At 37.9% G+C, this 16,720-nt stretch overlaps 1 protein-coding gene and 1 long non-coding RNA gene across 3 annotated transcripts in view; both read right to left on the reverse strand.

Moving 5' to 3' along the window:
- LOC124883879 (limbic system associated membrane protein) overlaps positions 1–16,720 on the reverse strand; it is a 1,043,833-nt gene that overhangs the window by 403,961 nt on the left and 623,152 nt on the right. The gene's annotated exons all lie outside the window — the stretch shown is intronic.
- Positions 5,393–14,529, reverse strand: LOC124883880. Of its 2 annotated transcripts, none has more exons than XR_007042344.1 (3): positions 14,445–14,529; positions 6,706–6,803; positions 5,393–5,889 (listed from the first exon to the last, which is right to left on the reverse strand). It is a non-coding gene; the product is annotated as an uncharacterized LOC124883880 (long non-coding RNA). The 2 variants fall into 2 exon arrangements; XR_007042345.1 differs by having other exon boundaries at positions 6,706–6,782; positions 14,445–14,507.

Raw genomic sequence — 16,720 nt, forward strand, 5'->3', positions numbered from 1 at the left:
TGACAAAACTTGGACATATCCGACATAAGTGAGACTGAATCATTTCAAAATTTCTCAAAGTCAGTGAAGCCAACAACTGGGTCACCTTCTGTTGCAAGGCACTTTCCAACACATTGATTCAACAGAGGTATAATCTTGCTATGTGTTTGGGCACATAAAAAAACCCCCAAAAAAAACAAAAACATGTTTTATGTAGGTCTGAACATTTATCAAAATTGCATACATTCTTGTCTGCAAACTATATGTGTAACTTATGATGCTGCCCTTATTTTGTACACTGTGTACTGGGATGGATAGTTTAAAATTCACAATGTGATACAGTGTCTGAACAGAATAAGTTATTTTTATACCATTGACACAGTCTTGTTTTTCTCCTTGTTCCATGCTAAATGATTACCTGACAGTCTCACAATGAAATTTTAATGCTGTATGCACATTCTGAGAACCCACAATAATAAATTAATTTTAGGCTGAATTAATCAGAATATATATCACACTGCATGTAATTGGAACCACTTCAAGAATTCAGCATACTGAGGTGAGAGGATCTCCATCAGTGCAGAGCATAAGCATTCTAAGACATTATTTTCAGGACACTGCTGCAACATTTAAGTAGTACTTGCATAAATTCTGTAGTAGTGCCACCTGTGTTTAGTGAATTGTGACAGAGAACTTTGACAGGGAATGTTTTTTTTCCATTATGTCTAAACATAATCTAGCTTCACAATTCAAATAATATTCAGAGCACACAAAAGAAATGCCTGAAACAAAGTATTATACCCCAAGGTAAACAGTGGAGAACCTTGAACCAATGCCAGATGTAATACTGTGGTCAAAAGGGAAGAGGATGAGAAGGTCTGGGATGTGCAGGTCACACATGCTGGAAATGCAAAGTCAATAGACTGTTAATCATTTATTGGTTAGGGGTGGTGACATCACTAGTAACAGCGTGTTTCAATAACTAATATCTTCAATTGTTAAATTGTTGTACACGGCTTATTGTGTATATGAGCTACCACTATAGCAAGCTAGCATTTGGTATTGTTACTTTACCCTCACACGTTATTTAGCTCGTACTCATTGGTTTGATACCTCTCCATGGCTTCCCTCTCTCTCCTGTACTTATCCAGACTGCTTCATCTTTCTGCCAGCAGCCTTCTCTGCCTCTTCTTTCACTCTGATTCTGACAAAAGCTATAGAGCACGCAGCAGGTTCTCCATTGTGTTGTGTTGTGTTTTTTGCCACACACAAATCACATAACGTTACTTTTTCAGATTGTGGATCCGCCTTGCTTTTGACAATGCCGCCCACATTGAGATAGTACTCAATTGTAATGGAAAACGAACCCAAGGTTTAGAGTAGAACTGACCTGAGAGGAACAACGCAGAGTAGGTACCAAGGGAAAAGGGGTATAAGGAGATCTTTTCACACATTCTGTAAATGGCAGCAGAGAAAAGTGCACATAAAATTCCCAAGATCTTGGGTGGTATTCAGAAATAATGTCAACTTGGCAATGGTGGTGTCAAAAACTATTGACAAGATGGAAATACTTTTTAATGTAATGCTTAACAAAATATCTATTTTATGGAGTTGTATCAAGATCGTGGCAAGAGATCTTGTTATATTAAAACATCATAGTATTTCTTGTTAAAATAAAGACTGTCTCATGAATTAAAAGCATAGAAGAAGCCCCCATCATGCTTAATTTGTGTGGTAGCATTTTGAGTACTTCGCAGAAGAAAGGGGGCCACAATGACAGACAAAATTAATTTCCATCAGTTTTCCCTGACTTCTTCCCACAGCTGCAGCTTGTTTATCATTGTTAAATGTTTCTTGTTTGATATTCAACCTCCCCAGTATATAGGTCCCTATGATTTCCTAATGCAGAAATTGAAGGCCATATTGCAGAATTTAATAAACAAAATGTGCCCTTGTTTTCACAAATCAATGCATCCCAGATCTAAATGGACATAGCATAGCCTAAGTGCTTCATCACGTTATCCCTCCGAAAAGAAATACTAAGCACGAGTAAATTAGTAATTTAAAAATAATTTCTGTGCACATTTGCTTTTGATTGGCAATAAGCGGCTACATATTCAATTCAATTCAAAGATACTTTATTGATCCCCAAGGGGAAATTAGAATTCCACTACAACCCATCCACACATACATCATGACACAAGACAATGGGGGGACGGGTCACCGAGGCTTTGCTGCCCACTCACAGGCGCTGCCCTTGCTAGATGAGAAAAGAGGCCACATTAGGTAAGTAGTGGGAAAAAAAATCATATTTCACACTTTATCCTTAGCAGGATACAGTTTGAGATTGCAAAAAACCTCAGCACAAAGAACCAACAAGTTGACAAAACAACATCATGCCAGGAACGGTGAAGATGGTGTGAGGGGTGCATATGTTTATCTTGAGCATGTGTGTGTGTGCAAGTGAGTGTGTGCAAGTAAGTCCATGAAGCACTGTACAGAGACCTTTTATATCAATTTTGAAAAATTCAAGCCATGTCTGAAATTACTAATGCTGATTACAATCACCATCAGCCTGATGGACCTTTGTTTGAAGCAACGCAGATGCAGTGACAAAGATAGGGAGAGATGGAAGGAGGTAGAAAGACAAAACATGGGGTGAAATGATGCAAGTGTAAGTTCAATGGCAATCAGGGCTAAAGAATGAGGATTAAACAGATTAGAGAGAGCACAGACTAAAGAAGAAAAAGAGAGGTGATACTAGTATGGAAGCATGTTAGATAAACTCTGGAAGGAAAAAAGAGAAAGGGTTGGGTATATATGTGGATATAGCAAGCACAACAGCAAGAATGTATTTAGGAGGAGAAACAGAGAAACTGTGACAGCAAAAATAAAAAGTAAGATTGATGTGGTCTGACACTAGCTAACCCTCCAGATCCAATTCCACCTTGATCACTCAGAAAAGCAGAGCACTCTTCTTTGATCCTGAGCACTTTGGACATTGTGTCAGCATTGTACTTTCATACAATCAGTAAAAGAACACGACAGGAAAAAAAAGAAAAGAAAAATCGTAAGCAACTAAACTGACACTCCCTTTTACCTTCACTTAGACAAATTTGACATCTGGTGATTTAGTGATTTAGGAATGAGGGATCAGAGGAAGTAGCTTGCATGTCATGGTGACACTCAAATAACCAAGAGGGACATCATAAATATGACTTGGTAAAGCTTGGGGGACAATTGATAGAAAAAAACATTGACATACACGAGAACAAAAGTCAGTCAGTCAGTCAGTCAACTTCTACCGCTTCTTCCATATGGGTTGCGGGGGAAGCTGGTGCCCATCTCCAGCAGTCTGTGGGCAGGAGGCAGGGTACACCCTGGACAGGTCGCCAGTTCATCGCAGGGCAACACAGACACACACAGGACAGACAATCATGCACACACTCATTCACACCTAAGGGCAATGTACAGAGACCAATTAATGTAAGAGTCATGTTTTTGGACTGTGGCGGGAAGCCGGAGTACCCAGAGAGAACCCACACATGCACGGTGAGAACATGCAAACGTCATGCAGTAAGACGCCTGGCTGGGAGTCAAACCCAACACCTTCTTACAAGGCAACAGTGCTACCAACTGCTCTACTGTGCAGCCCAGAACAAAGGCTTTAACATTTTTCTTCCTATTTTATGTTTTTATCAGCTCTTCTAGTTTTATTATCCCTGTTTATCTAGGATAATATTCTTAACCTACAAGAAGAAGCAGATGATTACACACCTTTTAAGGAGTTACTTTGGGTGCAGTACTTCCTTGTCAATCTTAGTAACAGGATGCAGACAGATCCACACAGAACACATACCCACACAGACACACAAGAAACAAAAACATACATAATTGTAAGCCTCATAGCATAATTGCCCAAGTCATATTTTGGCTTACCATTACAATATGAACAAAAAACATTATGTGCTTTCTGAAAAAATTTGTTTTTGTCTTGTTTTACGAAAACGTTCAAATATGACATAGGCAAATATTGCAATGAGGCTAACGAAATGTAAATAAGTGGCTTGTACTGTACCTTTATGTCATGCCTTTATGTATTACCCTCAATCAAAGGTGACCAAGTTCAGTTCTCGAGAGCTACTACCCTGCAGCTTTTAGATGAATTTCTTCTCCAACACATCTGTATTAAATCAATGGCTCATTACAAGGTCTCTTCAGAGCTGAATGACATGCAAGAGGGGATTCCATCATTTAATTCAGGTGTGTTTGGAGAAAGGATGCATCTAAAAGTTGCAGGATGTTAAAAGATAAGACATAAGTTAAGTTTTTTTTATTTAGTATTGGCATTGATATTTTAATTTATGATAAAAAGTATATATTTCTTTCATGTCAGTGTAAAGTGATAAACCAATATTCTATAAAATACAACATGAGAAGTGTTGATTGGGTCATAACATGTCCTGCTTTTCATATCAATATTTAAATTTTTTAAAATGGTTATTCTTACTAAAACTGAGCTCTCACCGGAGAAGCTCATTAAACAGCTAGTGTGGAAGTTTGCAAGTCTAATTTTATTCTGCTGGAATATGAAAGTACACACACTGTCAAACCACCTGAAGTAAGTGAAAACATGCAGAACACTGTGCTTATGTGTGGGTGAGGGGAAGTGTATGTGCACAATCTGCTAAAACAAGCATGTCTGAGCCTAATCTTAAGGTAGGTCCTCATTAACTTGCTGTCTTTGGATTTCATAGAAGAAAAGCAATGCATCAACATAGCTACATTTTTATAGAGATGCCATCTCTAGTTAAAAGTTCTCTCCAGTAAAAAACATATTTAAAATAATGTGCAGATGCAGGGCTGATGCATGTAAATAACTGAGCCACTGGGGATGTTCTCAAAGACCGGAGTGCAGTCTAAAGTAGTCAGATAGTTTCTTTACACGACCAGGTAATAATAATTATTGTATTTAACCCTGAAGTACAGCATATGACCCATGTATTGACTTGGTCAGGCTGAAAGGTTACAATGCTGACTGACTCCTTTGCAATTCTGATGCAACAATGACACAGTTGTGAAACAGGAAAACTGATATCAAATAAACATTGTCATCAAAAGTGTCTCTAAAGTGCTACTGATGCAGAGCACCATCTAAACAAGCTACCCAGGTGACACAATTAAAACTTGTGCAGTCTTATGAAAATGCACAACACTACAATGATCCTATTAAAAGCTACAGATTGCATACAAATACGTTGTATATATATATATATATATATATAATGTGTTGTATACACATACCTGCAGGAAATTATTTGGTCATTCATGTCAAAGGCAATAATGGATAAATAGCAAGGATACTGCAGTGTTAGACAATATGAAGAGACAAAACAAACAAAAACAATCATCGTACTTTTCCAGTGTTTTCTATTTACAAAGATGATAGTGTGTCTAAAAATCGGTTTCTAAATTATTAAGATACATTGTTTTGTGTACCTATACAGCAGAGAGTATTTCTAACTGGCATGTGATCTAAGATGTCAACTTGAGAATTGATGCTAAAAGTACACTGTGTTGTCAGGTTTGCAACACAATGACTCACCCTGACACTGAAGCTGTCATGTTTTTGTAACAGATGTATTAATAATAAAAATTATTAATAATACAATTTATTTAAAAAGGCACCTTTTAGGGCACACAAGGTCACCAGCATTAAAAATTAAAATAGAAAATAAAAATGGAAAATACAGAGACATCAGTTTTCGGCTGGGATTTGAAAAGAAACAGTGTCAGTGTTTCTGATGTCAGGAGGGAAAGCATTCCAGAGGCAAGGGGCAGATTGGCTAAAGGCTCTAAATTGTATAGTAGGAGACAGGAGTCACAATGGCGCCGATCGAGGAGGCTGACCTAAGAGACAGAGAGGGAGTGTTAATGTGAAGACGGTCAGACAGATATGAAAAAGTGAGGTAATGGATGTAGGAATGCATGGCAACAAATCTCAACTCTCAGTTTGCTGAAGCAAAGCCTCCAATGGCTTGTAGTCAGAGGTAAATACTACTTTAAATTTTCACAAACATTACACAAAATTCTAAGTAAAACATTTTTAAGGACAACTGTAGTGTGGAAGCCTTTGTGATTCCTGCATTAATGTTTTCAGTCAAGGTACTGTGACAACAAACTACTGAAAAATATGCAGGACGACACAAAAAACTGGATAACCAAACAAAGTAAGAAATAAGGTGAAAGAAGCAGTCAAAAATAAGAGAGCATTAAGCTGTCCAGTTTAATTCAACTGAAGGTTTTCAAACATACGTCTCATTGTTACTGTCTTTTATTTTAAGTTGAATTGTTTCAGTTAATTAGTTGCATTATTAATAATGACAATAGTATGTTTTGACATGTTTTTTTATATAAACGTAAAACAGGTCCCTCTTGAAACTATTAACTTTGTGTCTCAATGAGATTTACCTGAATAAATAAAGGTTAAATTACATTTCTAATATAAAATTAACATGATAATAAAAGGTTGATTCACACACTGGCACTAAAGTTCACAGATATAGGGCAATATGAAGTTGTGTTTTGCCCAACAACACTTGGAGGGGAAAGTTAAACTATACTCTTTCCTGTCAAAGAGAGGTTCTTGAAGTGGACCCAAGTGCAGGCAGGCAGGCAGAGGCTGTGTGGTGAGGTGAAAAGTTTAATATATAAATGAAAACTCACAGCAGGCAGGAGGTAGCAGGAGCAGACACGACATGGACTGACATAGCATGGGCAAAATAGTCGAGGTCATGGACAGGCTTGGCACAGCAAACAGAATCCTCCAGCAAGGAGGAAACAGAAGAATATCAGTCGAACATGGCAAAGGTCAAATCAGTGAAACTTATTAGCATGGAACAGATGGACCGAATTAAGCTGATTATGGAGGCAGTGGCTGAGAATAGAAACATAACATTATAGGAACTGAACAGAGAAGCAGTACCAATGTTTATGTTTTCCTTATGGTGCATTTTAGTCCTGTTACTTTAAGATTTATTCTTTGGTTTCAATCTTGATTATCAGAGGCAAGACCTAAAGAAAAGCTCAAACGCATTTAAATCATGACACATTCCTATAATCCAAAGCTAGTTAAATAGGACAAGTTCACTTATTAAACATTCTTGATGAACTTCAATTAGCTGCAATGGTTCTCAAAAATATACTGGGCTGTATACACTGTTTAAAGGCCAGGTTTCTGTGTTCTAAAAAATTAGAGCACGAGAAGCCAGGTTCCCACAGCTTGACTTGGACATTTTTGCACATTTTACTTTCTAAACGTTCTACATGACTATCAGACATCTCTTGTTCATATTCACATGACCCCACAAGATTTCTTTATAGACCACTACAAAACTCATGAATTTCTTCTGGAAAAAACAGGACTTCTGTAAACTAAACAGTGTTGCTGCCATTAATGTCCCTGTTGTTGCATTTTTCTGCAATTCAGTTTAATTCACTTTATTTATATAGCACCAATTCACAACACATGTCTCAAGACACTTTACAAAGTAAATTCAATCGAATCATACAGATTTCAAGTTAAACACATACATTCAAATAGATCCTAATTATCAAACAGTGCAGTCAAATTTGTTTATTGTTATTAGTTTGTTATTATTATGAATTTATATTGGTAAGAACTTGAATTGTAGAGGATAAATGTTAGATTGCATGTGGTTAAGTTTTTTAATGATTTTTTAGAAGTCTATATTTTACATTAAACAAACATGGCATTTAACAGGGATTCGTACCCCATGAGAGCCAATGTACCTAACAGACAACCTTTAAAAACAAACAAACAAACAAAAAAAAACACTATTCTGTGAATGGGAATAATTGTACAGGCTTAGAAACTATGTAGTTTGTAAAGTGTTGCAGGGGATAAAAATCCTATATTTTGGTCAATTGTGAAAAAGTAGCTACAGAATCCATTAGTTAAAAAAAGTACTCAAAGAGGTCTGAGAAGCCTGAAGGGAGTCAGAGATGTCAAATGCAGATGAAACATATACCTCCATTGATGCTCCAATGAGCCGTGCCCAGAAGTCCTGGAGTCTGTTTGTTTTATTCAAAAGTGTTGAAGGTTCCAGTAATTTTTCTACCTCAACGTCCTTCAGGCAACAATGTTTGTTAAAGGTGCTTTGTATGTTCTAATTAGAAGATTTTACATTCAATTAAATTCAAAAATACTTTATTAATCCCAAAGGGAAATTAAATGTTGTTATAGCTCATATTATGAAGGTTTCTTCAAAGAGCCGTTGTAGATGCTGATGGCTGTGAGCAGGAAGGATCTCCTGTAGCGCTCCATCTTACAGCAGATCTGAAGAAGCCTCTGACTGAAGACACTGTTGTTGTAGGACAGTCTCATGAAGAGGATGCTCAGGGTTCTCCATAATGTTCTTCATTTTATGAAGAATCTGTCTTTTCACAATGATCTCCAGAGGTTCCAGAGGAGTCCCCAGAACAGAACCAGCCTTTTTTATCAGCTTGTTGAGCTTTTTTAAGTCCCTGGCTCTGATGCTGTTTCCCCAGCAGATGATGGTAGAAGAGATCACACTTTCCACAACAGACTTCTAGAAGATATGCAGCATCTTGCTGCAAACACCAAAGGTCCTAAGCTTCCTCAAGAAGTACAGTCTGCTCTGTCACTTCTTGTAGAGGGCTTCACCGTTGCATCTCCACTCAAGTCTGTTGTCCAGGTGAACACCGAGGTATTTATACTCCTCCACCACCTCCACTTCTTCTCCCATGATAGAAATAGTTTTTGACTTATTCCTGTTTCTCTTAAAATCTACAATCTCATTTGTTTTAGTCACATTCAAAATGAGATGATTGTTTCCACACCATGCCACAAAGCGGTCCACCACCTTCTTGTACTCAGCTTCTTGTCCATCTCTGATCCACCCCACGACTGCAGAATCATCCGAGTATTACATTACATCAAGTAATCCAGCAGATATTTACAGTAATATATTCCACAGCCTACATCACTTTCCACTATTTGTTTTCAGAATGGTGGTAAAGTTTCCATAATTTGGTTTGCTGTGTCTATTTTCCTTTGAAAAGCTCTGCACTGATTTGTCAGACCTGATTCCACCTTCTGTTCAAGACTAAAAAGATTTTAGAAAACTACTAAAAGACCTCTAAAAAATTAAATAAAAGGTTTATTTTATTATTATATAAACTTTCATTTTACCACATTCCCCTTAAACACTTAATCCATCCCTTGAGATACAATTTATTCTGGGTCTTGCAAGGTGAAATAACTGGTTTTGTTATCCTCCAAGTCAGCACTTAGTCAGAAAAGGTGCGATGAAAGTCACAGCTGAAGAGTTTTAGTGGCACACATATCATATCATCATCCCAGTTATGGTAATTGTCCCCATCAGCTGCATACAGAGCAAAAACTGAACCCACTTAATGTGCAACCTGCTCTAAATTAGACTGGCAGGTAAATTTGATCATCAGCAGCAATGAAATCATGGCCTATTTGCTCATTTGGCTCCAACTGAGCCTCTCTGGTATATTAGGAATGCACAGACGCTTCTGTAACTGCTTTTATCAATCATTATTTGGCCTTGTTGGAAAGCGGTTGGTCACTATCTCCCAGCGGTCAGGATTTGGCTTTGTCCTGCTACGCAGATGTTCTCTGCTTGTGCTTGCTGCTCTTTCTGATGACATTACACTGCAGAGTGTAAGCCTCTAAAGGCATGTGTGTGTGTGTGTGTCTTCCTGAGACAGAGATAAAAAGGCACACTGACATGGAGAAAGGAGAGACTATTTGTGTCTTTGTCACACTATTATCAGTATTATGAGCCCATCTGGTGAGCTCTCTGCCAGCAGCAGACTTGTGAAGCCTTTTTCAACACTGTTTATGGTGTGAAACAAGGACCAACTACATGGCTTCACTGTGACAGAGCTCCACTCATTCCATCACTTCTTGGATCATGGGTCTTACAGCTAGTAATGTTAATCAAAACTAGACAAGTAGCTGAACAGCGCCAATAAACAGCAAAGCACCAAATAAATGTAAATGTTGCATCATGCAATTTTAATGATTTTACTAGTTGCTTAATAGCCAAGATTAGTACAAACACTAAATACTGAGAAGGCCTTAGATAGCCAGGATTGTACAGGATGCCATTAGTGCAGAATTACACACTTTATTTACAAATATATAGGTTCATTCAGCAGAGATCATTTACAATAAACATTGACACATACGTTTAGGAATAGGTATAGGAAAAACGTCTTATACCAATATTGTGTGTTGCATGAACAGGATTAATGTGTCTGATAAGTTTTTTTTTTTTTTTTGTTTAATTTGTTTTTGAAAGAAAACAATAAAATAAACTAAACTGAACTAAACCAAAAGGACATACTTTTTTTTAATATTAATGAGAAGAAGCTACTATAAAGGACAGTGGTTTTTCCACAGTTGCCATGTTTTTGGATTTGGAAATGTTAACAGGCTAATGGATATCTCACCATTTACGGATGGGTCTGATTACTCTAATGGGAATACATAAAGAGACTGCTTTTTACAGTAATGTGTTTCATGTTAATGTTGTTAATCCCTAACATAAGACACTAAATGCACTTTATGTTTGCCTTGTAGTCATGCGGTCTTTGTTTTGAAATAGGGTAATTTGTTTTACATCACAGAAACTCCAGTGTTACATGTACACGTTCCTGGTACATACACTGCCGGCCAAAACCAAAGTCACCACTTGGATTTAACTAAGCAAATAGGTACAAACCTCCCATTGGATAATTACTGCATGGGCAATGATGTTTCAGCTGGCAACAAGTTGTTTAACCCCAACTGGTGCAATGAGTTGTTCCTCATTTCTTAAACAACCATTTACTGAAACAATGCCACAGTGAATGTGTGCCATTATCAGAGCTAAAGGCGGTCCAACAAAATATTTATAGTGTGTGATCTTTTTCTTTTGGTGGCGACTTTTTTTGGCCAGGCAGTGTAGGTGCCTATCAATAAATAATATCAAAAGAAACAGAGACATAATAGTCTGGTTGTGTCGTGTCTTGCTGGAAGATGAAAACAGCATTTCTATAAAGTTTGCCAGTAGAAGTAACAATGAAGTGCTGCTGGTGGATGGCTACAGTGACCTTGGACTTAATAAAACAAAGGGGAACAACACCAGCAGATTGCACGACTCCTTTAAATCATCACTGACTGTAGAAACTTCACACCAGACCTCCAGTAACTTCAGTTTTGTGGCTCTTCACTTTTACCCCAGATTTTGGGACCTTTATTTCCAAGTGAAATGCAGAATTTACTTTAATCTGAAAACAGGATCATGAATCACTGAACAACAGTATAGTCCTTTTTTCTCCTCAGCTCAGGTAAGATGCTTCTGAGGGTGTCCCTGGGTTAAACAAAGGAATGTGACAGCTGTTGTCCATGTCCTGGATACATCTGTGTGTGGTGGCTCTTTAAGCTCTGACTCTAGCTGCAGTCCACTCTTTGTGATGCCCCACCTAAACTTCTAAATGGGCTTAGCTTCATAATCTTCTTGAGACTGCAGTTATCGCTCATGTGCAACCTTTTCTACCATACTTTTATCTTCCACTCAACTTTCTAATAAGCTTGAACCCAGGACTCTGAATAGCTAGCTTTTTTTTATTTATCAGTGACCTTTACTAGATTACCTTCCCAGGGACTGTCTGCCAACTGACTTCCTTCTTGCTGCTGTCATGAATACTGCATACAGCCTTCTTCCTAATGATTGTGGAGCCCCTAACATGAGCCTGACATAACATTTGTATTCAAATTCAGGTTTTATTTGGGCTTCAATTTGCAATAATTATTTTTAGATTTTTTTTGCAGCACTGGTGGCCTTTATTTTTGTTATTGTTTTCGTAAAGTAGGCAGAGAGGAAATGGGGTGGAGAGAGGGGAAAGACATGTAGCACAGGTTGCCGGGAGCGGAAGTCGAACCCGGGACAGCTTCATCAAGAACTGAACCCTCCATATGTGGGTTGCACGTTTTACCACTCTGTCAAGAGCCGCGTCCAAATATGTACATTTTGTATGAAAAGAAAAAAAAATATTCTATTTTAATTATCTGTACATCATATTAATCGAAAAACATATATAAATGTTTAAAATATATTACTTTGTGCATAAAGAATCTACACAACATGAATTTCAATTTTTAAATTTAATGAAATAAATGAACTTTTCAATGGCATTCTATTTTATTAAGATGCAGCTGTAAATAACAAATCACCGTTCACCACTGATTACTGTACTGTACAGCTACAATAAATTAATAATAGATGTAACAAATATAGTAAATTAGAAAAGAAATCTGAGATTTACCACAAAGCTGTAATGAAAGCATTTTTGCTTTGAACCAGTTGTTGAAACATAATCGTTCTCTCTAAGCCAAAGAAACTGCTTTAGTGCTTCATTGGTGAAAAAAAAAAAAAAAAGAATTTATGACCATACCGTACCATATCCCTACTGTTTAAATATGAAGGGGAATGTGGGAACACAATCTGGAAATGCTTTTGAACAAATTCCATTACAAAGAAATAATTTATTACACCTTGCTAGCATCGGGTTGGACAACCTTTTGCCTTCAGAACTGCCTTAATCCTTCGTGGCATAGATTCAACAAGGTACTGGAAACGTTCCTCAGATAGTTTGGTCCATATTGACATGATAGCATCACACAGATGCTGCAGATTTGTCAGCTGCACATCCATGATGCAAATCTCCCGTTCTACCACATACCAAAGGTGTTCTATTGGATTGAGATCTGGTGACTGTGGAGGCCATTTGAGTACAGTGAACTCATTGTCATGTTCAAAAAACCAGTCTGAGATGATTTGTGCTTTATGACATGGCGCGTTATCCTGCTGGAAGTAGCCATCAGAAGATGGGTACATGGTGGTCATAAAGGGATGGACATGGTCAGAAACAATGCTCAGGTAGGCTGTGGCATTTAAACGATGCCCAATTGGCACTAAGGGGCCTAAAGTGTGCCAAGAAAACATCCCCCACACCATTACACCACCAGCCTGAACCATTGATACAAGGCAGGATGAATCTATGGTTTCATGTAGTTGACGCCAAATTCTGACCCTACCATCCGAATGTCGCAGCAGAAATCGAGACTCATCAAACCAGGCAACGTTTTTCCAATCTTCTATTGTCCAATTGCGGTGAGCCTTTGCGAATTGTAGCCTCAGTTTCCTGTTCTTAGCTGACAGGAGTGGCACCCGGTGTGGTCTTCTGCTGCTGTAGCCCATCCGCCTCAAGGGTCGACATGTTGTGCATTCAGAGATGCTCTTCTGCATGCCTTGGTTGTAACAAGTGGCTATTTGAGTTACTATTACCTTTCTATCAGCTCGAACCGCAGTCTGGCCATTCTCCTCTGACCTCTGGCATCAACAAAGCATTTGCGCCAACAGAACTGCCGCTCACTGGATATTTTCTCTTTTTCTGACCATTCTCTGTAAACCCTAGAGATGGTAGTGCTTGAAAATCCCAGTAGATCAGCAATTTCTGAAATACTCAGACCAGCCCGTCTGGCACCAACAAACATGCCACGTTCAAAGTCACTTAAATTACCTTTCTTCCAGTTTGAACTGCAGCAGATCGTCTGGACCATGTCTACATGGCTAAATGCATTGAGTTGCTGCCATGTAATTGGCTGATTAGAAATGTGCATTAACGAGCAGTTGGGTGTACATAATAAAGTGGCCGGTGAGTGTATGTGTCTGTATATTCACCTGATATTGCAAGGAAGGAGGATAGTATAAAGCACAATAAAGCAAAAGGATCCTTAAAAAAATAAGGTAAAAGTCAATTGAAAAAATTTAGAATTGAACAACAGAGCTTCAGTCCCAACTACAAGTACAGCATATTATGTTTCTGCTACTGGGACAAAATGACCCCCGTGGAGCACTTCTGGGAGTGAACTTTCATGATTGTTTCGATATGCAATTCATGCTGAGAGCTACCCTGCAGCAGCTGCCATTTTATTTTATTCTTCTTCAAAATACCAAGCTGACTTTTAAAAATTTATTTTATTCAAATTCTTTCTGGCAGAGGAAGGCTTGACTCGTCACAATGACGGCTCAGTAGCTTCTCTGCAGTTTATGCCTGTTCACAAGAGACTCTTCCCCAACATAAGAATAAAGGACAAAGGCTGTGACACTGTTTCACAACATAATACACAAACAAACAATATGCTCCTTTTTTTAATTACACTGACTGATATTTTGTCCCTCCAACTGTTAGAAAGAAGCTAGAATGGTTCAACAACACTTACATTTTAACATGACAACCCCTAAAACAGGTGTTGTCGTGTTTTTGTTTTATGTAGGACTCATTTGCAGAGAAGAACTGTGTGAAGGCAGAATGCTTTAATAATAAAAATGAAGAGAACTTACAAAAATGGTCTTGAATATGGAGAACAGACATGAAGCTCAGGAACTGGAACGGGCATGGTAAGGCAGTCAAGCAGAAGAATCCAACAGAGAACAATGAGAACCAGTAATCTTATATGCTGAGACAGGGTGGAGAAATGACAGGCAAACCAAATGTGCTAATCAGAGGAAATGAGTTGCGGCTGAAGCTGATAGAAAGGCAGAGCAGCTGACGGAGGGAAACTAATTAACCAGGAATGAGTTGCACAGAAATACAAAGAAACCCAGAACAGACTGTAGCAGAAATCTAATAGGAAAAAACTCTACATGTATAAAGAATACTAAAATAAAACGCAAAAGAATAAACTACCAAGGAAAACACCTAACTATGGTAAGTACAGGGAAATAAACTTAAGAAAGCAAGACCCAAAGAACAAAGAAAGAAACAAAGAAATTGTCGAAATACAAACACAAAAGAAAATCAAAATTCAAACACCTTAGGGTCATGATAGGCATAGCTGTAGAGTTTAATTCTAATGGGCTATTTGATGAGATGCCCATACAGCTAGAAAGAAGTATAGTAAATGCACATCTCTCATAACATGTTGGATAGTGTTTATTCTCATTTACTTAGGTTTCTGATGCATTTAGAGTTGTAGTCTTTAGATGCTGAGTTTTCTCATCTTGACTTAGTTCCTGTTTGATCTTGGTCAATCTGAATCTTTCGACTCTGTCTTCTTTTTACTTCCTGTGTTCATATCAACTGTTTCTGAGTTTCATTGTCTCATTTTTGTTTTTCAGACACTCATAAGCAAAATATGCACTTCTGTGTTCTTGTGTTCTGTTGTGTGTACTGTTTTCAAGTTTCTGTTCTCTATGTACTGAGTTTAATCCCTGACATTCCTTTATTTCCATTAGATAATCTGCATCTGTTCTCAGGTGCTCTCACTCTTAGTCTCCCAGCTTTAACTTGTTCCACGTCTGTATTCATCTCTTATCAGAATATATATCTTGTTGGTTCTTTATGTGTCTTCCTTGTTGTTCCTTCCGTTCACACTATGTTTTTGTTTCTAGATTATTATCCCTGTTTCCAACCATTTATTTCATTATTTGGATTTATGGGTTTTGGTTTTCTGTATGTTTTTTATTAATCTCTTTATTTTGGTCCGGGTCTGCCTCCTGTCGGCCTGCATTTGGGTTCTCCACACAAACACCATTATTGACAACATCTGTTTTAGCTGACAGTCCATGCACAGGGGGATATTTAAGGAGGTGCTTCCTCAGTTTGATATGACTCTTTGACTGGTTGATTTTTTTCTTTCTTTGTGGTTCCACTTATTTGCATGTCTTATAGAAGTCCTCTTGCTTTAAAAACTAAGAGCTTTACTTTAGATGTTGTCATTGTTGTTAAGTAATATTATAGAAGCCTCAGCTGATCACACCTTAAAAATAAGGTGTAGTCTGGATCCAGAACCACTTGGCATTTGGTCCGGGTTGAAATCCAGTCTTTGGAAATCGCTGGTTTACCTTTTCACAGCCTCCCCCAGGTTTTTTTTTGCAGAAACAGTAATGTTGTTTGCTTGAGAATACGGTCTCAAAACGTACAGTTGTCTGTCTCAGTGCAAGTTGTTTCTAAGAGCTAAAATCAGGTAAAACAGATGCCACCATCTCACTAACTGGTAGCCTCTCACCAGTGTGAGGATTTCTTCACTTTTCTACAAAATACCTGCAATACGACTTTTTTTTTGATCAGAAACTCAACAATTTGGCCTTTTCTGACCTGTAAATGCACCAGGCTGCATTAACCACCTTACTCTTCACTGTGGAGGGTGTTACTAAGAGGAGAAGGCTCACATGTATCAGGAGAGGAAAGTTTGGGATAATAGCTCAATACGGCCTCTCTTCAAAAAAAAATCAGAATGATCCTTTTAAGTGTGGTTGAGAAGAGGTTGAATTAAGGCTATACTTTTAGCAGTCCTTAATGTATCCATTATATTCTGCTGTTTAGGGGAAAATAAAAGTAGTATCAGATAAAGAGAACTTAATATGATAGCCAGAGATAATTTTTTTTTGCCAAACACTAAAGAAATACATCACATTTACATTGCACATCAGCAAGTTAGGCTTTGTGTCGTGTGGTGTTATATTGCTGATGCACAGCAAAATAGGCATACTGACACACACACTCACACACACACACTCTTGCTTTACTATATGTAGTGAGGACCATGTGTTGACTCCCATTGACTTCCATTGATTTTCAGTCATTTTCAACCCTTTCTATGCCCTAACCCTGACAA

Source organism: Girardinichthys multiradiatus, chromosome 18 (assembly GCF_021462225.1).
Source record: "Girardinichthys multiradiatus isolate DD_20200921_A chromosome 18, DD_fGirMul_XY1, whole genome shotgun sequence".
NCBI classification, from domain to species: Eukaryota; Metazoa; Chordata; class Actinopteri; order Cyprinodontiformes; family Goodeidae; genus Girardinichthys; species Girardinichthys multiradiatus.